Here is a 21,511-nt window from a genome sequence, read left to right on the forward strand (position 1 = left end):
TGCGCACTCTCAAAGAACCAAATAGTAATTAATGATTGTTATTTTCCACACAGTTCCATCTAATAGGCTGACACGAAACAATGGAATCCTATTATGGGTGGTGTTATCATTATCATTTCAATACACAGAAACGTCAAGATGAAAAATGACCTCCGTTACCTTATTCAATTGGTATTCTGTATTTGACATGAGTGTTTCCCAGCCCCTGCCTGTTTTGTCTTGATTAAAATGTCTACTTTTTGAACAGGCAGATTGATGACTGTTAGATGTGCAAATGTACACTGACTTTAAAGGCCCTGTAAAGGGAATTCAGAGATTTGTTTCTAAATTCATTATACATGTTTGAAGATATCCATCCATTTTCCGAGCCGCTTCTCCTCATTAGGGTCGCGGGCGTGCTGGAGCCTATCCCAGCTGTCATCGGGCAGGAGGCGGGGTACACCCTGAACTGGTTGCCAGCCAATCGCAGGGCACATACAAACAAACAACCATTCGCACTTACAGTCACACCTACGGGCAATTTAGAGTCTCCAATTTATGCATGTTTGCACCGGATAACCACTGAAATTGTGTACCCTTCAAAATTTTATTCTAAATGCTTAAAAGAGGAAGTCAAGTTAAAACTCGCACACATAAAGCATTTGATGTGATAAAACAGTCGCAAGTAACTATTTTAACAAAGCTATGTTGTTAATTAATGACTATTAAGTCAATTAGGTGAGTTCCACACACATTGTCTTTTATTCCATTCGTTTGATATTGATACTGGTTATAAAGAACCCCGTGTCAAATGTTCATTTTAGTCATGCTGCTGGCTGCTACTAAAATGGATGTTGATAATTTGGACGCCCTTTATTTAAACCATGCAAACTTTTTTGATCCAGCCCCCTAAAAGAATCGGAATAGAGAATCGTTTGGAACTGGAATCGAAATGAGGGACGGGAATCGCTCAAATTCAAATGATGCCCAACCCTACTCATTACTGACTTGCTCTACTACCAATTATACCACTATTACTACAACTATTACAGCGAATACTGTTACTACAACCACTATAATTACTTCAGCGACAACCAACTAGGTACAGTAGTAGGTGAAAAGCGACTAGGCATTCTACCAAATATGAGCCAATCACAGGGTGATGAGCAGCTCATAGACTGTGCATGAAATGCAGCTATGTCAAGCACTGACTACTGAAGAACTTTCACATTTTGGTCAAATTCTTAAGATTAATAAATTGTGGTCTGTGCAAAAAAAAAGAGAAGCAGCAGCATCTTTGATTTGGAAATGGAGCTGTTTTTTTCCCCCTCAGATTCAGGCATCTGGCTGTTTTTCAGTGTGTTTCTGTTGAATCCTGCAGTGTTTTTGACAGAGTGGCTCATGGGAAATATGATTTTTCTAGCAGATGGTCTCATCGGCTTATCAGAGTTTCCCCCCGTCAGTTTCCTTTTCTTGTGTTATCTGCTTCCCTGCGTGAGTAAACTTCTTTTTTCAATTTTTTTACCTGCTCATTTCGAGCCTTTTTAGACCAATATCATGCTGCACGATCCATCAATAACATCAAGCCATCATGAAGTTTGCCTTTTGTGACTCGTGTTTTCACTGCATGACGAGTACTTCCCAGGTGATGTGAGTGAAGGAGGATATTCCATTAAGTCTTGAGTTTGTGTGGGGTGCATGTGGATATTATTTTCCACTTTATCTTCCATTTAATTGAGGGGTTTCTGACTGTAACCAAGGTAACCCCGTTGCATCGTGACCCCCCACTCCTCGCCCGTGATAATACCTTATTAAAGGGAAACATTGTAATTTCATGTAACAGAATAGCTGTAATTGGATTAGTCGTGGCATTACAGCTATTAGCCTTATCGTCAATTCTCTAAGTGTTATACTTGACTTCACTGGATGGCCCCCACTGGCCCCACCCTGGCAGAGCGTGGCAGATGAATCGCTCTATCAAATCACTGAAAGACTTTTTGAGATCGTGGAAAAGATTTCAAGAGGCCAGATTTGTCCACATCAAATGATGTAGTTTCTAGCAGCCCGTTGATGGAATGATGAGATTAGGTGAGTGTGGGTAAATGTAACAGCCTAGATGACATTAGTCTGAGTGTTGCTCACCTCATATCCACTCACCATTTCTGTGTCCTGGTGGGTGGGAGACTTAAAGATGCTGCCTGCTTCATTTAGACTGCCTTGAACTGCCAAAGTGTATTTTCCACTGACTCCCCACATATTTTAAAGCTTTGTGGATAGAGTAAGTTGGTGCAGGTGTGAAAACCTACTAGAGCTGCAACATTGGATTAGTTGGCTTGACGTCACCTAATCAAAATAGTCTGAAGCCTTGGTCTCAACTTGGTTTTAATATAAAAAAAACATCCTCGAAACGAGGTTAAAAAAAAACTGCACAGGATGCAGTAAAATTGAGAAATCAGAGTCAGCAAACATTTCCACATTTTTGACCAACAAAAATGGTCCTTCCCTCCTTCCAGCTTTTCAGTCCTTGTTTATGCAGTTATTGGGCGTTCTACATGTCAATCGTTGTACGTAGCACCAGTGAGTGGTCATGATGTCCCCCGTCTGAAGGTCTGCCTGCAAATATATCTCACTTGGAATGTTTTTTTTGTTGTGTTCTGAACAGCATTCTGTAAATCTATGAAACAAACAGCCTAGAACGAACGTGCACTAATTTGACCAAATCTCTGCTGTTTTGGCCATCGGATTATGTTGATTTTTTTTACTATATTGTTTATTTAGATATGTCGGGTTGTTGCACTTACAATGGGAAAAGTTTGAAGAGGATCGGTTGAATATTGTGACTGATAAAAAGGAAAGAACAAACACACTGATTTAAATGTTAAAATCATATATATTTTGTGTCATGTACAGTATCATTCAATATCCTATATCTTTTTTTGCTTATATATTCATTAATAGTCACTGATTGTTTAAGGAAGATTGGGGTTCAATCCCCGACCCCGCCTGTGTGGAATTTGTATGCTCTTCCCGTGCCTGCGTGGGTTTTCTCCGGGCACTCCGGTTTCCTCCCACATCCCCAAAACATGCATGGTAGGTTAATTTAAGACTCTAAATTGCCTGTAGGTGTGAATGTGAGTGCGAATGGTTATTTGTTTATATGTGCCCTGGCTGGCAACCAGTTCAGGGTGTACCCCGCCTCCTGCCCGATGATAGCTGGATAGGCTCCAGCACTCCCGCGACCCTAGTGAGGATAAGCGGCTCAGAAAATGGATGGATGAGAGGTATTCTGATACAATAGCTCCCTGACCAACTGGAGCTATCTATTAATCTGACCTCTCTGTTTGCCGAGTGTTGACGCTGTCATAATGGCATCCTTTCTGTCTTCTGAATAAACACAACCTAAGTCAGCTGACCCTGTAAGAACCTTTTTTATTAGTCTCACAGCAAACAGATATTTCTACGATAAAATTGGTGTCAAATGTGCGATCCATTGGTTTATTGAATCGGCAGACCAAGACGGAATGACCGAGACATACTTCCTTGTAAACAGTCTCATTGTCCCTTATGGTTAGATGAACACCTATTTCTGTTTTGTTTTGTTTTTTTTCCTCAAATATTCTGAAGTTGTCCTCGTGATCAACTGTCATTCTGGGCTGAGTGGGCGCTTGTCTGGTGACAAGTTATACTGAACAAAAATATAAACGCAACACTTTTGTTTTTGCTCCCATTTTGGCGACACTTAGAGATGATGCTGGGAAACTGTTATAATAAATCTGCACATCAGAGACACATGAACAATTACCACTGATGAACAATTAATACCCAGCCACGTTTGATTTCAACAATGTAAAAGAGGCAAGGACTCAGAATTTATTTGTTAACTTGTGTATTTAATGAATCACTTATATTTCTCAGGACACCCATTAATTGTGTAATTAACTGTTGCACTCACAATCGCAATCGAAAAAAAAAAAAAAAAAAGAATCAGTGAAAAAAAAAAGTCCTTTGAATTTACTTAATGTGAACATATACATCAGTTACACATGATTAAAATGTGTTAAAATGACATTTAGGGGAAAAGGGGTAAATTATGTCACATTTTAATAACGTGCAACCGATGTACATGTGCACATTAAGTAAATTCAAAGAACTCTTTATCAGTGTGCACGGGTGTGGACATGGCCAGTTGGGCGGGCAGCAGCAGCCGGTTATTGGAGCGTCGGAGACGCTGGGGATGCCGGAGGAGACGGGAAGAACGGTGGACGAATACTCCATGTCTGTGACACTATAGAGACACCGGGGAATCTTGACGAATCCCTTGAACATGTAGCACGTGGTTGCGACCGCGTGACCTCTCCTGTGTATTCAAATAATAAATCGATTAATCAAACAGGAGTCAAAGTTTTTGATATCCTCTTTCGCCTGTTGTTAACGTTGGAGGACAGCGTGCCAAAGAGGATTTTCTTGTGCACCTCCTCTTCATTGAGCAACTTCACATTCAGAAAAAAATATTTTTATTCATTACTTTGCTAATTTTCTTTTTTTCTGATCATGCAGAGATCAGAATCTCAGGTGCAGTGTTCATTTAAATATGATTTGCATATTTAAATGTGGGCGTGGAGAGGGAGGGGTCGGCTACTCCAACATGTGCGGTCAATTCTACGTTGATTGGGATGTACGAAGTAAATGTGCTTGGATTCATGCGTATGCACAGATTCATACATCTGGATATTTTGGTGCGTTTTCTGGATATGAGTGTACGCCATGTTTCAGTAGGAAATCATGCAAGTCTTTGTACATGAGGTTCCAGGTCCTTGGAAATCCTGACCTTCGTTTGACTGCTTTTACTGATTGTAGCGGAAGACAGCCTGAAAATAGGTCAGACCCGACAACAGTTCCAGATCAAATTAAGTAAATTCAAAGGACTCTTTTTATCAGTCTGCACGGGTGCAGCAGCAGCCGGTTGCTGGAGCGTAATTGCGTCGGAGACCCTGGGGATGCTGGAGGAGACGACAGGGACGGTACGCGTCCCCCGAACATGTAGCGTGTGGCTGCGACTGCACATGAAAATAGTCCTTTGAATTTCATTAATTTGAACATGTACATCGGTTGCACATGATTAAAATGTGTTGAAATGACATAATTTACCTCTCTTTTTTCAGTGTGCGTGTCCTCTCCTGTGTATTAAAATACTAAATTGAGTCATCAAAAAGGACTTAAAGCTTTTGATATCCTCTTTGATATGCTGATGTGCTTCTATTTGAATTTAAAAGATTGATTACAAATACCATACATACAACATTTACGCATGAACCTTTATCTCACAGGGCTGAGTGTAGGTTACTGTATGAACACATTTGCTATGAGTTATACAAAATACATGGTATTAACCTTGTGGGGTTATCAGAGTCAGCCACGTGCTCCCAGCACCCGAAAGAGTAGTGTCACCCATGATCGCAGCGATTCTCTCCTCGAACGGGGTGAGGCCCTCCGCGCCGGTTCTTCCGGATTTTTTTGGCCACACTTTTGCGGTGGGAAGCTGTCCTCCGCTTCACATCCACCTTAATGTCTGACCACTTCTTTTTTAGTTCAGCGTGTGTGCGCTGTTCCGACCCCACAGCATCGACAGCCACACACGCGGTGTCCCATTCGCTACTCTTTCGCGTGTTGTTCACGCCATAGGACAGCGAGCCAAAGAGGACTTTCTTGTGCACCTCCACTTCATTGAGCAACTTCACATTCAAAAAACTCATTTTTCTTCATTACTTTGCTCATTGTCCTTTTTTCTTGATCATGCAGAGATCGGGCTCTCGGGTGCAGGGTTCATTTAAATATGATTTGCATATTTAAATGTGGGCGTGGACAGGGAGGAGTCTGCTACTCCAACATGTGCGCTCATTTCCACGTTGATTGGAATGTACGAAGGAAATGTGCTTGGATTCATGCGTACGCACAGATTCATACATCTGGATATTTTTGTGCGTCCGAAGTTTTCTGGATTTGAGCGTACGCCATGTTTCAGTAGGAAATCCATGCAAGTCTTTGTACATGAGGCCCCTGGACAATCTATTAATGTTTTTTTCCCCAGTGTATCAGCCATTCTCACTTTTTATGGAAGGAAGACCCTGATCAATTTCTTATCTATTAGACAACGTTTACATAATAATGAACAAAACAACTTGAAACTCTACATTCCTTGCAAATCCCTTTGTGTGAATTAATGTAATAAATAGTTTCCCCCCCTCCCCCAGTTAAAAATTCCCCCATTATGAAATATTTAGCATTTTTTAAGAACATGCAAATTGAGGCTACAAGTTTGATAATATAACTGAATGGAGTGTTAAATAATCAAGCATGCTGTGCTAATCTTAAAACTGCATTATGTTACAGTGTCTTAAAATAACTTAAAATTTACTTTTGAGGAATAAAACCACTTTTTCATTTTTGATTAACACTTAGGCCTACTACAGTATGCTACAATTTTAATGTATGTATGTATTATTATTATTTTTTTTAGGTGGTATTTGGTGTGCGTCACGGTGGACGACTGGTTATAGTGTCTGCCTCACAGTTCTGAGGTCCGGGGTTCAATCCCCGGCCCCGCCTGTGTGGAGTTTGCATGTTCTCCCGTGCCTGTGTGGGTTTTCTCTGGGCACTCCGGTTTCCTCCCACATCCCAAAGACATGCGTGGTAGGTTAATTGACGACTCTAAATTGCCCGTAGATGTGAATGTGAGTGCGAATGGTTGTTTGTTTATATGTGCCCTGCGATTGGCTGGGAACCAGTTCAGTCCTCCTGCCCCTAGATAGATGGGATGGGCTCCAGCACTCCCGCAACCCTTGTGAGGATAAGTGGCCCGGAAAATGGATGGTACTTGGTGTAATAAGTTTGAGAACCACTTTTTTAGAGGATAAAGGTGTATTTTTTTCCTAAATAAAAGACATAATATTAACAGAATAAAGTTGTATTTTTTAAATTTACTTTATAATGACTATTTCCCTTGTTGAACTTTGACTTTAATATCATAATATTATGACTTTATCTTGGAAAGATAAAACTGTATTCTCATAAGATTAAGACAAGGGCGTGCAAAATCCTCTCTGACCCTCCGCACCCCGGTCACCAGCTCTTCCAGTTCCTTCCCTCAGGTAGGCACTACCGATCAATGCAAACTAGAACTAGTAGACATTCCAACAGCTTCCTCCCTCTTGCGATCAACTTCTTAAACAGCTAACCTATAATTCCATTACAACAAGCTGGCAATTTTTTGACTTGAGTTCGTTGTCACATTTCTGTGGGGCCAATTATGTATTACTCGGGCACTCGCTGTAGTTGTCTCGCCATGCTGCACTATTTGCATAAACTGGCCACTCATGCCAGAGTAGCATCTGCTCCATTTGCACACTGATTGAGGAGTATCCGTAACATTTGCACAACCATTGTCCCAGATTATCGCACTACTCGTCACTTTAAACCGCATACACTCCTTGAAGTCTCAGCGCCCTTAGCACGATGGTCATTGCACCGGACTATTGCGATATTAGTCATTCGAACTGCTCTAAGTGCTAGAGGACTCGGCATCTTTTTGCACAATTGTTTTTTGTCAATGTCTGTATGTCTCCAAAGTGTTCTGTAAATTGACTGTCTGTTGTACTAGAGCGGCTCCAACTACCGGAGACAAATTCCTTGTGTGTTTTGGACATACTTGGCAAATAAAGATGATTCTGATTCTGATTATGACTTCTCATCCCAAAAAATACATCTTTGTTCTTGTAAATATTACTTTTTTTCTTAAAAAAAATATTACTTGAAAATATACATTTCAATAGCCTTCTTTACTCCAATAATTTTCTACAATTAACAGAACACACTGCCGCAATTGTGTTCGCAATGCGGCAGCCCCGCAAGCGCTGTCGAAATGTCTTTAGCCTATGTAGTGGTGATTCACACGAGTGGGCCATTAGAAAATGGATGTTTCGTGCCCCTGCGAGGCAGAGAGCGAGTGGGTTGAAAGTCAAAGTTGCTCCTGCAAGGCTGGTGGTCTTCCGTACACCCACCAGTGGGTGTCAAACGCATATCACGCACCAAGACTGGGATGGATCATTTCTTTAGTTTAATCTCGTTTGCAACTGGAATGTTTGCCTTCGGTGTGACTTAATAAATAAAGAAATAAGACATTTATTTATAATAAATGAGACAACACGAGCTGCTTCAAGGCTGTTGATGATTCTCTTTACATGGATAAACCCACTGACAGGGTTTTCATTTTCTGCTTCGCTTGTTTGGACACTGCTGTTAGGCTTTCAGCCTGTTAAGAGCTCAGAGAAAACACTTAGACCTTGTGAGGAAGGATGTGTTGTTTACAAAATGCCTCTGCTTTTTAAGGATTTTTAGGGCGCTTGGAGCACCACTCTGATCTTTTACACTGAAATGCTTTGAAAGGGGATTTTTAGCTTGTGTGTTTAATTCATTGGGACATCTCTTTGTCTGACTTTAACACTATTTTCTGCCTCTTGCCTGGCGGCGATGACGAGCTGCACCGCGTCTGCGAGCATGTATCCACATACACCCCCCCCCCAAAAAAGGAACACTTGGGGCCTCATGTACAAAGACTTGCGTGGATTTTCTCCTAAAACATGGCGTACACTCAAATTCAGAAAACGTCGTACGCACAAAAATATGCAGATGTATGAAACTCTGCGTACTCATGAATCCAAGCACATTTCCTTCGTACATTCCAATCAACGTGGAAATGAGCGCACATGTTGGAGTAGCAGACTCCTCCCTGTCCACGCCCACATTTGAATATCCAAATCATATTTAAATGAACCCTGCACCTGAGATGCCGATCTCTGCATGATCAGAAAAAAAGGAAAATGAGCAAGGTAATGAAGAAAAATAATTTTTCTGAATGTGATGTTGCGGAGAGAATCACTGCGATCATGGGTGACGCTGCTCTCTCAGGCGTGATGGGAGGACGTGGCTGACTATGATCACCCCACAAGGTTAATACCATGTATTTTTAGAACGCATAACAAATGTGTTCATACAGTAACCTACACTCAGCCCTGTGAGATAAATGTTGTATGTGTGGTATTTGTAATCAATCTTTTGAATTCAAATTGAAGCACATCAGCATATCAAAGAGGATATAAAAAACTTTGACTCCTTTTTGATGACTCAATTTATTATTTTAATACACAGGAGAGGACACTGTTTTTTTTAGAAGAGGGGTAAATTATGTCAATTTAAACACATTTTAATCTTGTGCAACTGATGTAAATGTTTAAATGAAGTAAATTCAAAGGACTCTTTTTTTCAGTGCATGTGCTGGAGTCACGAAGCGATTGTGAGGGCAATAGGCGGCATAAATGATCGCCATGATCAATTAATAGGTGTCCTCACAAATATTAGTCGTTCATTAAATACACTGGTTAACAAATGAATTCCCCCTTGCCTCAATTGCATTGTTGAAATCAAATGTTGCCGGGCATGAATTGTTCATCAGTGCTAATTATTCATGTGTCTCTGGTGTGCAGATTTATGAGAAAAGTTTCCCAGCATCACCTCTAAATGTCGCCAAAGCACCAAAAACTGCAGAAACGTGCGTACGCTAGCCATGCAGTTGGCGTGACGCACCGCACATTTCCACGCTCATGTCACTCTTGATACATCTGAACTTTTCCGTGAAAAAGATCGGACGCCACGTTTTTGTGCGTACGCACCTTTTGTACATGAGGCCCCAGGACACTACCTCAGGGATCCATTGGCATTCTATGAAGCCGATTGCTAAGGAGACTGGGTGTAATTTCAGGGGCTGTTAACAGTGAGAATTCACGTGTGCATCTAGAGTTGACACCTGAAGCAAAAGCTCATCTGCAGCAAAGTCCCCTTTTGGGGGCTCCATTACAAGTCTTTACTATGTGAGAGATATTATCTGATTGAAAAATGGACTAACAATAAACTACAACTTCTGCTTCAGAGTGAAAGCCCAAGGTAACGAGCATCTGATACGGTAATTCATGATTACAGTTGTAAATGTCAGTGGTATTCGCGCACGGTCTCACGAGAAGTGTGACAACAACATCATTGTCTCAGGGAAGACACATATGTGTTCTATACACAGAAACCTGAGGGCAGCTTTTTGAGATTTATCCACTCTGGGACCTGGTTTAAAAAGTTATTGTTTTCTGGCTCCCAAAACGCCAGCTCCGTATGGATGACAGATTGAAACGATAAAAAACCTTTGCAAATACACTGAAACCTGTTTCCCTGCATTGAGCAGAGCCATAGATTGTTCTTTGAAATTTTGCACATACCTACATTTTTTCACCTAGGGCGACCACCCAATAGGTGCTGCAAATTGTACACCCCAACACTAAATCACTGCATCGAGTGTCAATCCAATTTTACTGATGGATTCCTCCGATTGTCCCACTTCCCACACTAGACTCAAAGGTAAAAGACAGTTCCAAAAAACACTCTGTTTAATAAACAGGTTGGGTTCAGTTGGGTCCGAGAAGTATCCAAAAACGTGAGGCAAAAATGACAAGGTCAATAATCAAACAGGGTCAAAGCTCATTATGTGTCAGTGGCAAGAACAAGGAATGGTGGAACGTGACGACAAGGTACAATGAACTGGCGACGAGACAGAATAAGACACAAGATTAAATGCATGAGATAATCGGGGATAACGAAGACACAATCAGGAGCAGGTGAGCACAAAACGAAGCGGGAGGGACATGACGCACACATAGACATGACAGTGATCCTACGTTACTGATTTTTCTTTTAAATGTTGTGCTCACCTAAATATTTCCCCTAACGAAACCCGACACAATTGTATCTAGTGTTGATCTTAGCCTACTGATCCTGTTATCGTAGATTTTTCTTTGATATGTTGCTCCCACCCTTCATATTTTGCACAATTTAACCATTATTTTTTACCTTTGTTTTGTCTGTATGCACCTGCGGGTTGTTTCAGGTTGAATGTCAGCAAAGTGATAGCAGGTATGGATCACCTGAAAGTCAGATATAGGCACTTAATCTGAATTGGGTCCCGCAGTCTAACAGAATGAAAGAGTGTGTGCAGCCAATGATAGAGAGAGATGTTCCAGAGCAGCCGGAATCGATATTTATACAGCGGCGCAAGACGATCCTGATGCAGTAATTAAATTGGGGTGTCATATTTCATTCCATTACTCTCCTAAGATCCCATGCAAATAAGCCAAAAGGCATCCTTTCTCCCCCGCATTTCATTGCTTTCTTGACAAGTCAAGAGAATGGCGCTTGGAAGGGATTTCTTCAGTATTCATGAGCTTATTGTCAGGAACTTGGGAAGAATTACAGTGTAATTCAGAAGTGTGTGTGTCTGGGTATGAGTGTGTGAGATACAGATAGTGCATCTCAGAGGCGCTGCAGCTCTTTGACAGTTCGACTGAGTGCAGAGGAGAGGGGAACAAATCAATCTAATTTGAATAATTAGCTGAGAAATGAGACGAGCCTATTGCCGCAACGCGACATTGTCCCGCCCACTCACTAGTTTGTGTTCCAGTGATTGAATAACACACATCAAGGATAAATGTTGCATCGGTACACTTTGGGTCAGACTCATTCAAACACAGAAATCCTTTACAGAAATATGATTTACATGTTGAACAATCGCTGGGCTGGGTTAATTGGGACTTGAGAGGATACCTTTGGAAGCTTGTAAATTCTGCTACCCTCAGTGTTTACTGTAAATCGCTATTGCAGTGCTCTGGCAAATGAAAGTTGGTAATGGAACAACAAAACACATCTGTCCTCCGCATAGCCAATTAAAAGTTTCCCTTCCATATATTTTGCCTGTCAGTGCGGCCTCTCCTTTATCCGTTTTTAATCTTCGCAGCAGTAAAAATAATGAATGTAGAGTTAGACAAGAGCGTCAAAAGCAAAACATCTTTTTCTTCTCTTGGCCAGTACATTCAATCCCTAGTTGGGGTAAGATGATCCTGACCATGGAGCACAGCCTCAGTCTCCAAATGGCAAACAAGGGGATGGAAGGGCTCTGGAATGTCGCCATGCCAAGGGCACCGAGCTCTGCCAGTGGCATGTGAAGAGCAGCCAGTGGGAATAACAACATTAACGACTATAACAGCGGAAAGAACAACAGCTGGCCTCTGTGTGTTGTGTTCCAGTGCCAGTGCCCGACGGGAAATAAAGATGTGGGTTTGTGGAAGTTCCCGTTGGCATTAGAGTCAGGTCCAATTGACACGCACAATAGTAGAAAGATGCAGTCAACCTCAAAGATGTATGAAGATACTTTTGTTACTCCAACGACATCCAAATATATAGTATATTGTATATACTCGTACCGTATGTATGAGAGAATTCAGCAGCAAACATAGATTACTGTTCAAGTCTCTTATGGCAACCAGTTCTGAGTGTACCCCGCCTCCTGCCGGCAGTTAGCTGGGATAGATGTTCACCGAACTACATGCCAATAAATTCTAAATTACTGCAAAGACTTCAACTGGGCGGCACGGTGGACGACTGGTTAGAGCGTCTGCCTTACAGTTCCGAGGACCGGGGTTTAAATCCTGGCCCCGCCTGTATGGAGTTTGCCTGTTATCCCCGCGCCTGCGTGGGTCTTCTCCGGGCACTACGGTTTCCTCCCACATCCAAAAAACATGCATGGTAGGTTAATTGAAGACTCTAAACTGCCCGTAGGTGTGAATGTGAGTGTGAATGGTTGTTTGTATATATGTGCTCTGCGATTAGCTGGCAACCAGTTCAGGGTTGAAGATAGCTGGGATAGGCTCCAGCACCCCCGCGACCCTTGTGAGGATAAGCGGCTCGGACAATGGATGGATGGATGGATGGACTTCAACTGTTCACAGAATTAAATGAAAAGTCAAGCAATTGATAAAATCCTCTAGGCCTCTAGGGACGTGGAATGTCACCTCTCTAGCAGGGAAGGAGCACGAGCTGGTGTGGGAGGTCGAGAAGTTCCGACTAGATATAGTCGGGCTCGCCCCTACACACGGCTTGGGCTCTGGTACCAGTCCTCTTGAGAGGGGTTGGACTCTCTTCCAGTCTGGAATTGCCCACGGTGAGAGGCGCCGAGCAGGTGTGGGTATACTTATTCCCCCCCGGCTCAGCGCCTGTAGATTGGGGTTCACCCTGATGGACGAAAGGGTAACCTCCCTCCGCCTTTGGGTGGGGGAACGGGTCATGACTGTTGTTTGTGCCTATGCACCAAACAGCAGTTCAAAGTACCCACCCTTTTTGGAGTCCTTGGAGGGGGTGCTGGAGAGCACTCCCATTGGGGACTCCATCGTTCTGCTGGGGGACTTCAATGCTCACGTGGGCATGGACTTGGAAGGGCATGATTGGGAGGAACTGCCCCCCCCTGATCAGAACCCGAGTGGTGTTCTGTTATTGGACTTCCGTGCTCACCACGGATTGTGCATAATGAACACCATGTTCAAGAATAAGGGTGTCCACATGTGCACTTGGCACCAGGAAACCCTAGGTCGCAGTTCTATGATCGACTTTGTGGTCGTGTCATCGGACTTGCGGCCGCATGTCTTAGACACTTGGGTGAAGAGAGGGAAGGAGCTGTCAACTGATCACCACCTGGTGGTGAGTTGGCTCCGATGGTGGGGGAAGATGCCGGTCCGACCTGGCAGGCCCAAACGTATAGAGAGGGTCTGCTGGTAACGTCTGGCAGAATCCCCTGTCAGAACGAATTTCAACTCCCACCTCCGGCAGAACTTCACCCACGTCGGGGGAGGCAGGGGAAATTGAATCCGAGTGGACCATGTTCCACGCCTCCATTGCCGAGGCGGCTGACCAGAGCTGTGGCAGTAAGGTAGTCGGTGCCTGTCGTCAAATATCTTGGGATCTTGTTCACGAGTGAGTGAAGCATGGAACAGGAGATCGACAGGATGCTCGCTGCAGCGTCTGCAGTGATGCGGACTTTGTATTGGTCCGTTGTGGTGAAGTAGGAGCTAAGCCGAAAGGCGAAGCTCTCTAATTACAGGTCGAGCTACGTTCCTACCCACACCTAGAAGAAGATCCCGGATACAAACGGACGAAATGAGTTTCTTCCACAGGGAGTCCGGGCTTTCCCTTAGAGATAGGGTCAGAAGCTCGGTCATCCGGGAGCGGCTCAGAGTAGAGCCGCTGCTCCTCCGCATTGAGAGGAGCCAGATGAGGTGGCTCGGGCATCTGATTAGGGTGCCTCTTGAACGCCTCCCTGGTAAGGTGTTCCGGACACGTCCCACCGGGAGGAGACCCCGGGGACGACCCAGGACATGCTAGAGAGACTACGTCTCTCGGCTTTCCTGCAAACGCCTCGGGATCCCCTCAGAAGAGCCGGAGGAAGTGGAGTCAGCTGGGTTAGACTTCAGCTTCTCATGACCCTGAACAGGATAAGTGATATGGAAATGGATGGATAAACAGAAAGGCTACCACAACAACAACTGCAAATTACTTAATAACTGCATAATCAAATGGAAACAATTCATTATTATGTTCTTGAACAACGAGTGGAAACACTACACACAAACAGACACTTAACATGTTCAAATCCCACTATTCCACTATAAAAAAGACCCTAAAAGCATAATTCCACTACATGTTGTGCATGTTTCTGCAGACCATCCCTAGATGGCACTGGTGACACAGTGGTGTTTTTCCCCAGTGTATGTGTGTGTGTGCATGTGTGTGTGTGTGATGCCTCACAAATTCAATTATTCATCATTTCCAGTGCAAATATGGTTAGGCTTCTTTTAACGTCATCTTCCTCTTTTTCACGGTTTTGTTTATTATTTATTGTGCCACGACTCACAATGTTTGGGTGGACTAGAAGGCCGGCTTGCAATAATGTCACTGCGTGGGTGTTGTAATTATGTAGTGATGCAAAAACACAGACAAATGTATTGGTTGTGTGTGGTGGCTTTGCTTGTATGCACCTGATGTCTTGGCAGTGATAGTCAGGGTGTGCAGATGGTATTATTTCACCTCTGACTGACATGAATCTCAAATGTTGCATCTTTTTCCTCCCCTTCCTTTGAATATATTCCATATATAATATCCTATATGTCCCCAGTAAAATAATTATTCATTATAACATATTGACACCTTTTATTCATAAGTCGCCCATACTAAATATTTGTATTGTTCATCTGGCTGTATGCGCAGCTTTAGAAATGATTATTTTTACTATTATGGTGGTTATTTCGGACAGGGTCAGTTCCTCATCATAAAAATAAACATGATTATACGAATGTAAAAAATTATTTAACCACTGTTTTTACTAAAATGTAAAAACAATAAAATGATCCTTAACTTTTAATGACTGAATGACGACATCGTAATGTGCTTAACAATCATACAAGTGTAAAAAAAATGTTAACCACTAATAAGTGACGACATATATGATGCTGGAGTCCACTTATTTCATGTAACTTCTGATGTATAGTCATCTTCTAAAATCCCTTCTTGAGGCTGCTCCTGTTGGAAGAAGTGTTGCAAAAAAAGCCATTAAAAGCCATAGAAGGATAAAATTCTTCTTCTCCATGACATATGCTTGGAATTTTGAGGTTTTATGAGACTTTAGAGGAGTATTTTTTTTCTTCTTTTTTTAAATCTGTAAATATACCCCAAACCATGATCCTGAGACACTTATCATTACAAATTCGTCTTACATTATCCTTAAAAATATATAGCAAAAATAAATAAATAAATAAATAAATAAAATAAAAACAATGGCTTAAAGATAGTGATCGCTCCTGGCATGTGCGAAATGTGCTTTGACACAGGATGATGACGTGTGTAAAATATGTATTTGTAAATGCATATAATGAGAGCCGAATGAGCATGCTGCGCTCTACCTGCACACTCACACTACGGCAAACTAGGGGGGACACTCTTGGAAAAGGAAAGAAAAGATGAATGAAAGAATGAAACTTTGCAATGTCAATCATTGGTGTTTGTATGGGAATATTGTTCCCCCCTGGTGGAGTTGCCCTCTGGACTGGTCTTAGAGTTGCTCTCACTCTTCCCGTCACTGTGGATCAATGTTTATTTTAAGTTTCACGTCTTATCGTTGTCCTGTGATTGGTTGGTGGCCAGTTCAGGGTGTACCCTGTCCCTGGTACAGAGAATGGATGGATGGATGTTTTATCATACCTCTGCAATTTTGAAGGTAAGTTTGCTAACATTGGTTGGTGAAGTTAGCACCTGCTGCTGGCGACCTCGTAGCTCTGTCAGACAATCTTGTTTACTCCATTGAGGGTTCTCATCAGCTAGCACATGCACATGCGGTGAAGACTCCGTAACTTCCACTAACAACCCAGGCTAAACTTAGCTCCTCCCTGACATACTTTCAGTCAAGCTGTATCACTTCAACAATACTTACTTGACACCAATAACTACTTTTCTATTAGACAGGCCGTTAGCGCCTTCTTGTGGCATTTTAGTGCATTACAAGAACACTAAAACAATATGCAAATTGGTGAATTTTGAGAATAGGTTTCACTGATTCGTTTATTTTTATTTTTATAATGAATGAATAATCGGGCATTGTGAAGGCCTCGTGTTCCAAATATGTTTGGAGGAGGGCCGTGAAAGAAATAGCCACCGTTTATTTGTAATTTTTGTTATTAAAACAAATGAAAAAAAAGCTTCTTCTTCTTATTATTATTATTATTATTATTATTACTATTATTAGTAGAAGTAGTCTATAGTAGAATATGGGTCCTTATGCTATGCTGTCAAAGACAATCATGTTTTCGGTTTTATCACTATCTCCCATTTTTAGGTTGGAATTCTCTGTGAAATGTATCATGAATAGCTAATGATGAAAGGAAAAAGGCACCATAAAAAGGGGCTGCTAATTAAAAAAAGATCAACTGTTGTTGATGCAAATACAGTATGTCCTGTCAATGACCCCGCTATTAAGCTGTACTGGCTTGGATCCTACTTACATTATGGTCAAAGGGAGGCACTAATAAAAGTCTAGAAGCGACCTGATTACTTTCATATTAAGTCTAACTAACACTAGCAGATAGCTGTAACTTCCTGTTTTTGCCAAGCTTTCATATTTCACCTCTGCTTCTTGAGGACATTTAAGAAAAATCATCATAGCAAGCGCTGTAAGTAAGCACAGTGAGTAATCATTCTCCTCCCTATGCTTAACGTTTTTCCACCTCAACCGCCATCATTCAGCACTAAGAGGCTTTGTGCTCGCTTAGTCTTTTTTGGGGATTTATTCTTATTTTTCACGCGAGCCTCTTCAAGTCTTACACAAGACTCTAATTGACCAATGGAGATGAAAATCTTAAATAATAACTGCCTGTTCCAATTTTGAGCCGTTTTTTTTTTTTTTTTTTTTTTTTTAAAGAGAAATTCATATAATACTTAAATCTGTCAGTCAGGGGGGCGTCAGAAAGTCTTCTTAATCACTAAAATTCATAGCACAGAAGGGGTTATTTTGGGAATGTTGAGTTCTAAAGTAACATTTATAATATTTGAAATTCAAGGAGTAGTTTGACACAGTCCTGCTGTGTTGGCCAGGTTTAAAACATTTCGGTCCAGAAGTTTTCAGGCAATAACAGAGTTGTAAGAGTTTGCTTTATTCACCACCACAATGGTACAATGGTTTTACTTTCTGCTCTATTTTGAGGGTCTCCATTTGGACAGTTTCGCTTTGGGGTGGACTCACTTTTGTTGCCAGTAGTTTAGACATTAATGGCTGTTGGTTATTTTATGGGTATAGTATTTTTGCACTTTTATACAAGTTGTAAACCAACTGCTAACATTTTTTTGAATTCAACTACAGAAATAAATGAACTTCTCTATGATATTACCATTTATTGAGATGCACAGTGGATATAAAAAGTCTACACATCCCTGTTCAAATGCCGGGTTTTTGTGATATAATAAAACATGAGACCATGATAAATCATTTCAAAACGTTTGCAACATTAATGTGACCTATAACCTATACAACTCAATTGGGATCTTTTTGAGAGGGGCAGTATAAACAACTGATGTGTTTGCACAATTTGGGATGTTGCTGCTCAGAATTAACCAATCACTTTTAAACTCATGTTAAATGGGAGTGACCACACACTTGCCACCATATAAAGTGCCTCTGATGAACCCCAAATAAAGTTCAGATGTTCTAGTTGGCTTTTCCTGACATGTTATTTTGCTTTCTAGAAGAAGCCTGAAGGTATTGTGCTAACACCGACTGTTATTTCAAACTGTTCATAATTTCCTCTTTCACAATAATAGTGAAAAAAAGTTTTGAAATGATTTATCTTGGTCTCAATTTGTTATATCACAAAAACCTTAAACAGGGGTGTGTAGACCTTTTACATCCACTGTACATGCCCTGTAATTGACTGGCGACCAGTCCAAGGTGTAGTCCGTCTGAAGTAGGTCCTATTACTTTGTCCGAGTACTTTTGAGCCCCTGTAAATTCAAGTACACCTTGGAATGGCAAGTAGCAGTACACAATGAGAACCATTGTACTGTACTGAGTTTCTAACCCATTCGGTCTTGTAGTCTCACATTAAAGCACGACTGTGTATTAGTTATAAAGTAGAAACAAAGAAAAACAGTGATGGATTTGAAGCCATGTTGCCCCAAATCACTGCAAATGGTCATCAAAATCATGCTTAACACCGCATACAAATTCTGTCTCACACCAAGTAATCAACAAAAATGTGAACAAAGATGGCGATGTTCTCCACTGAAAAAATAAGGCTGGCTAATCGCCCAAATTCTGTGTCCTTCGTCACAGCTCCCCCACTTGCTAGCATTTAAATACCCGAGTGCGACAAAACTGTGAAGGAGAAGAAGAAAAAGAGATTGGCCACCATCCAGTGGGATGGTGCTCCGTCTTGGTGTCGCTATGTGGAGGGTGTAGATAAGATCCAGGTAGGATGGAGACAGATTGGAGAGGAAGAAGGGAGGAGATGGAGGATGATTTGCGAAGAGAGAAATACAAAGAAGATGGGGAAGAGAATCAAACCAGGAGAGATTTAGCAGGATACATATTTACTGACAAGCATGTTGAAACACAGTCACATATTCCTCTTGGGAGGGAAGCAACTTTCACTGTTGCTGAGTGCTGATGTATAACATGTTCTCTTATGACCTTTGTCCAAACATCTTAGTTTATAATAATTTTTTTTTTAATCTGTAGTACAGAGAAAACAAGTTTCATTGAAAGCTCTAAATTGTATTTACAGTGAATATAAAGTCTACACACCGCTGTTCAAATGCCAGGTTTTTGTCATATAAAAAGTGACCAAAATAAATAATTTAAAAACGTTTTTCCACCATTAAAGTGACCTATAACCTGAACAGGGCAATTGAATTAAAACAATTATATTTTTATTGTTTTTTATTGTGGTTGCACACCCTTTATAACTGTGGATGTGGCTGTTTTCAGAATTAACCAATCCCATTCAAAGTCATCTCAAATGCGAGTCAGCACACACCTGCCACCATTTAAAGTGACTCTTATTAAACCCAATTCAATTTTGTTCTGTTTTAGTAGGTTTTCCTGACATTTTTTCACTTTTGAGCAGAAGCCTGCAGGTTTTATGCTAACACTGACTGCAGTGTTGTGTTAGCTCCATATATACATTTTGGAATTATGGCCAAAATGTTCCACTTTGGTTTCTGTGGACAATAAATTTTTCCATGTGTTTAAGATATTTTGTTATGGTCCAATGAAACCAAGGTGAAACTTTTTAGCATCATGCTTTGAGCTGTTTTTCTTTACCTGGAACTGGGGTCTTAGTCAAGGTGGAAAGAAATATAAACAATTTGAAATAGCAGTTAGTGTTCACACAAAACCGCCAGGCTTCAGCAAGGAAAAGTCTACTACAACAGCTGAAATTTATTTGGGGTAATCAGAGACACTTAAACGGTGGCCGGTGTGTGGTGATTCCATTTAACATAAGTTTGAATGTAATTGGTTAATTCTAAACATATGATGCTTAGAATATTTGGATTTTGGTGAAATTGTGATTTTATTTTTTTTCTTGCACTGAAATCATGACGGCGGCACGGTGTAAGACTGGTTAGCGCGTCAGCCTCACAGTTCTGAGGAACCGGGTACCTGCGTGGGTTTTCTCCGGGCACTCCGGTTTCCTCCCACATCCCAAAAACATGCATTAATTGAAGAAGACTCTAAATTGCCTATAGGTGTGACTGTGAGTGTGAATGGTTGTTTGTTTGTTTGTGCCCTGTGATTGGCTGGCAACCAGTTCAGGGTGTACCCCGCCTCCTGCCCGATGATAGCTGGGATTGGCTCCAGCAAGCCCGCGACCTTTGTGAGGAGAAGCGGCTCAGAAAATGGATGGATGGATGGATGGATGGATGAAATTATGACTTTTTTCTCATAAAATTAGTATTTCAATTATGATTTCTCTTCTCATAAAATTTAAGTTGTAGTAAGTAACTTTTTAAGTAACGTTTTGACTTTATTCTTATAAAATGACTAAAATTACAACTTTGTGTACATCATTTCAACTTTATTCTTATAATTTAGACTATTAATACAGTATAATGGTGTCTTGAGGTACAACTTTTTGAAGATATGAGCTGTCATTTCGCAAAATTTTTTGCTTTGACTTGTGAACAAAATTAGTACGATACGAACGCTGTATGGTGGTACTGAACTCAACTCAACCCACTTCACAACAAGCAAGAGTTTAGCAGATAGTGAACAAATTTTCAAAAAAGATGCTTCAAGCTGTTACTGCCCCTCCCACTTAGTTTAATGTCAAATGAAACATAAAACCAAGAGAATTACACATTGTGCATTTGAAACGACCACATAACTTTGCCTTAAAGTCCACTAGCTTAATGCTAACACATCATGGGAAATGCCATAGACGGGCTAATGAATAGCGTCTACAGTATGTGGATATATATAACACTAAAGCAACGGATAGTTGAACACAAGTGGTGTGACACCGCATGTAGAAAGAAAACCTAACAATACTCACAGGCATATATTCTTTATCCACAGTGAAGAATGACTGAGATTACTGCCTTTTACTGAGTCACTTACAGTAGTTGTGAAACTCTTCTTCATTTGTGTCTGCATGACTGTATTATACGACACCCCGTAGGCCAAGCCGCACACACCAGAAGGAGCCGCAATGAATTTTAATCCTGATACACTAACTATTTAATTCTTTGCGTTCAATTTAATTATGTCATTACTATATGTTTTTATAAAATACAATAATATACACAGGGTACTATTTTCATTCTTAAAAAGCATGTCACACAACCTTTTTGAGGAGGATGCAACAGATTAATGGCATTTACATTAATTTCAATGGGGAAATATGATTAGAGATGTAGCAGCATGGTGAACGACTGGTTAGCACATCTGCCTCACAGTTCTGAGAACTGGGGTTGAAATCCCGGCCCCGCCTGTGTGGAGTTTGCATGTATCCCCGTGCCTGCGTGGGTTTTCTCTGGTTTCCTCCTACATCCCAAAAACATGCATGGT

At 41.3% G+C, this 21,511-nt stretch overlaps 1 long non-coding RNA gene across 2 annotated transcripts in view; it reads right to left on the reverse strand.

Moving 5' to 3' along the window:
- Positions 1–2,483: 2,483 nt before the first annotated feature.
- Positions 2,484–21,511, reverse strand: part of LOC133475869 (uncharacterized) — a 103,615-nt gene continuing 84,587 nt past the window's right edge. Inside the window, exon 4 of one of the 2 annotated variants that reach the window (XR_009787958.1) lies at positions 2,484–2,592. This is a non-coding gene — a long non-coding RNA (uncharacterized LOC133475869). Of the gene's footprint in view, positions 2,593–15,253; positions 15,478–21,511 lie in introns of those variants that run through there. The other variant, XR_009787959.1, reaches the window with a different exon arrangement.

Source organism: Phyllopteryx taeniolatus, chromosome 3 (assembly GCF_024500385.1).
Source record: "Phyllopteryx taeniolatus isolate TA_2022b chromosome 3, UOR_Ptae_1.2, whole genome shotgun sequence".
NCBI lineage: Eukaryota > Metazoa > Chordata > Actinopteri > Syngnathiformes > Syngnathidae > Phyllopteryx > Phyllopteryx taeniolatus.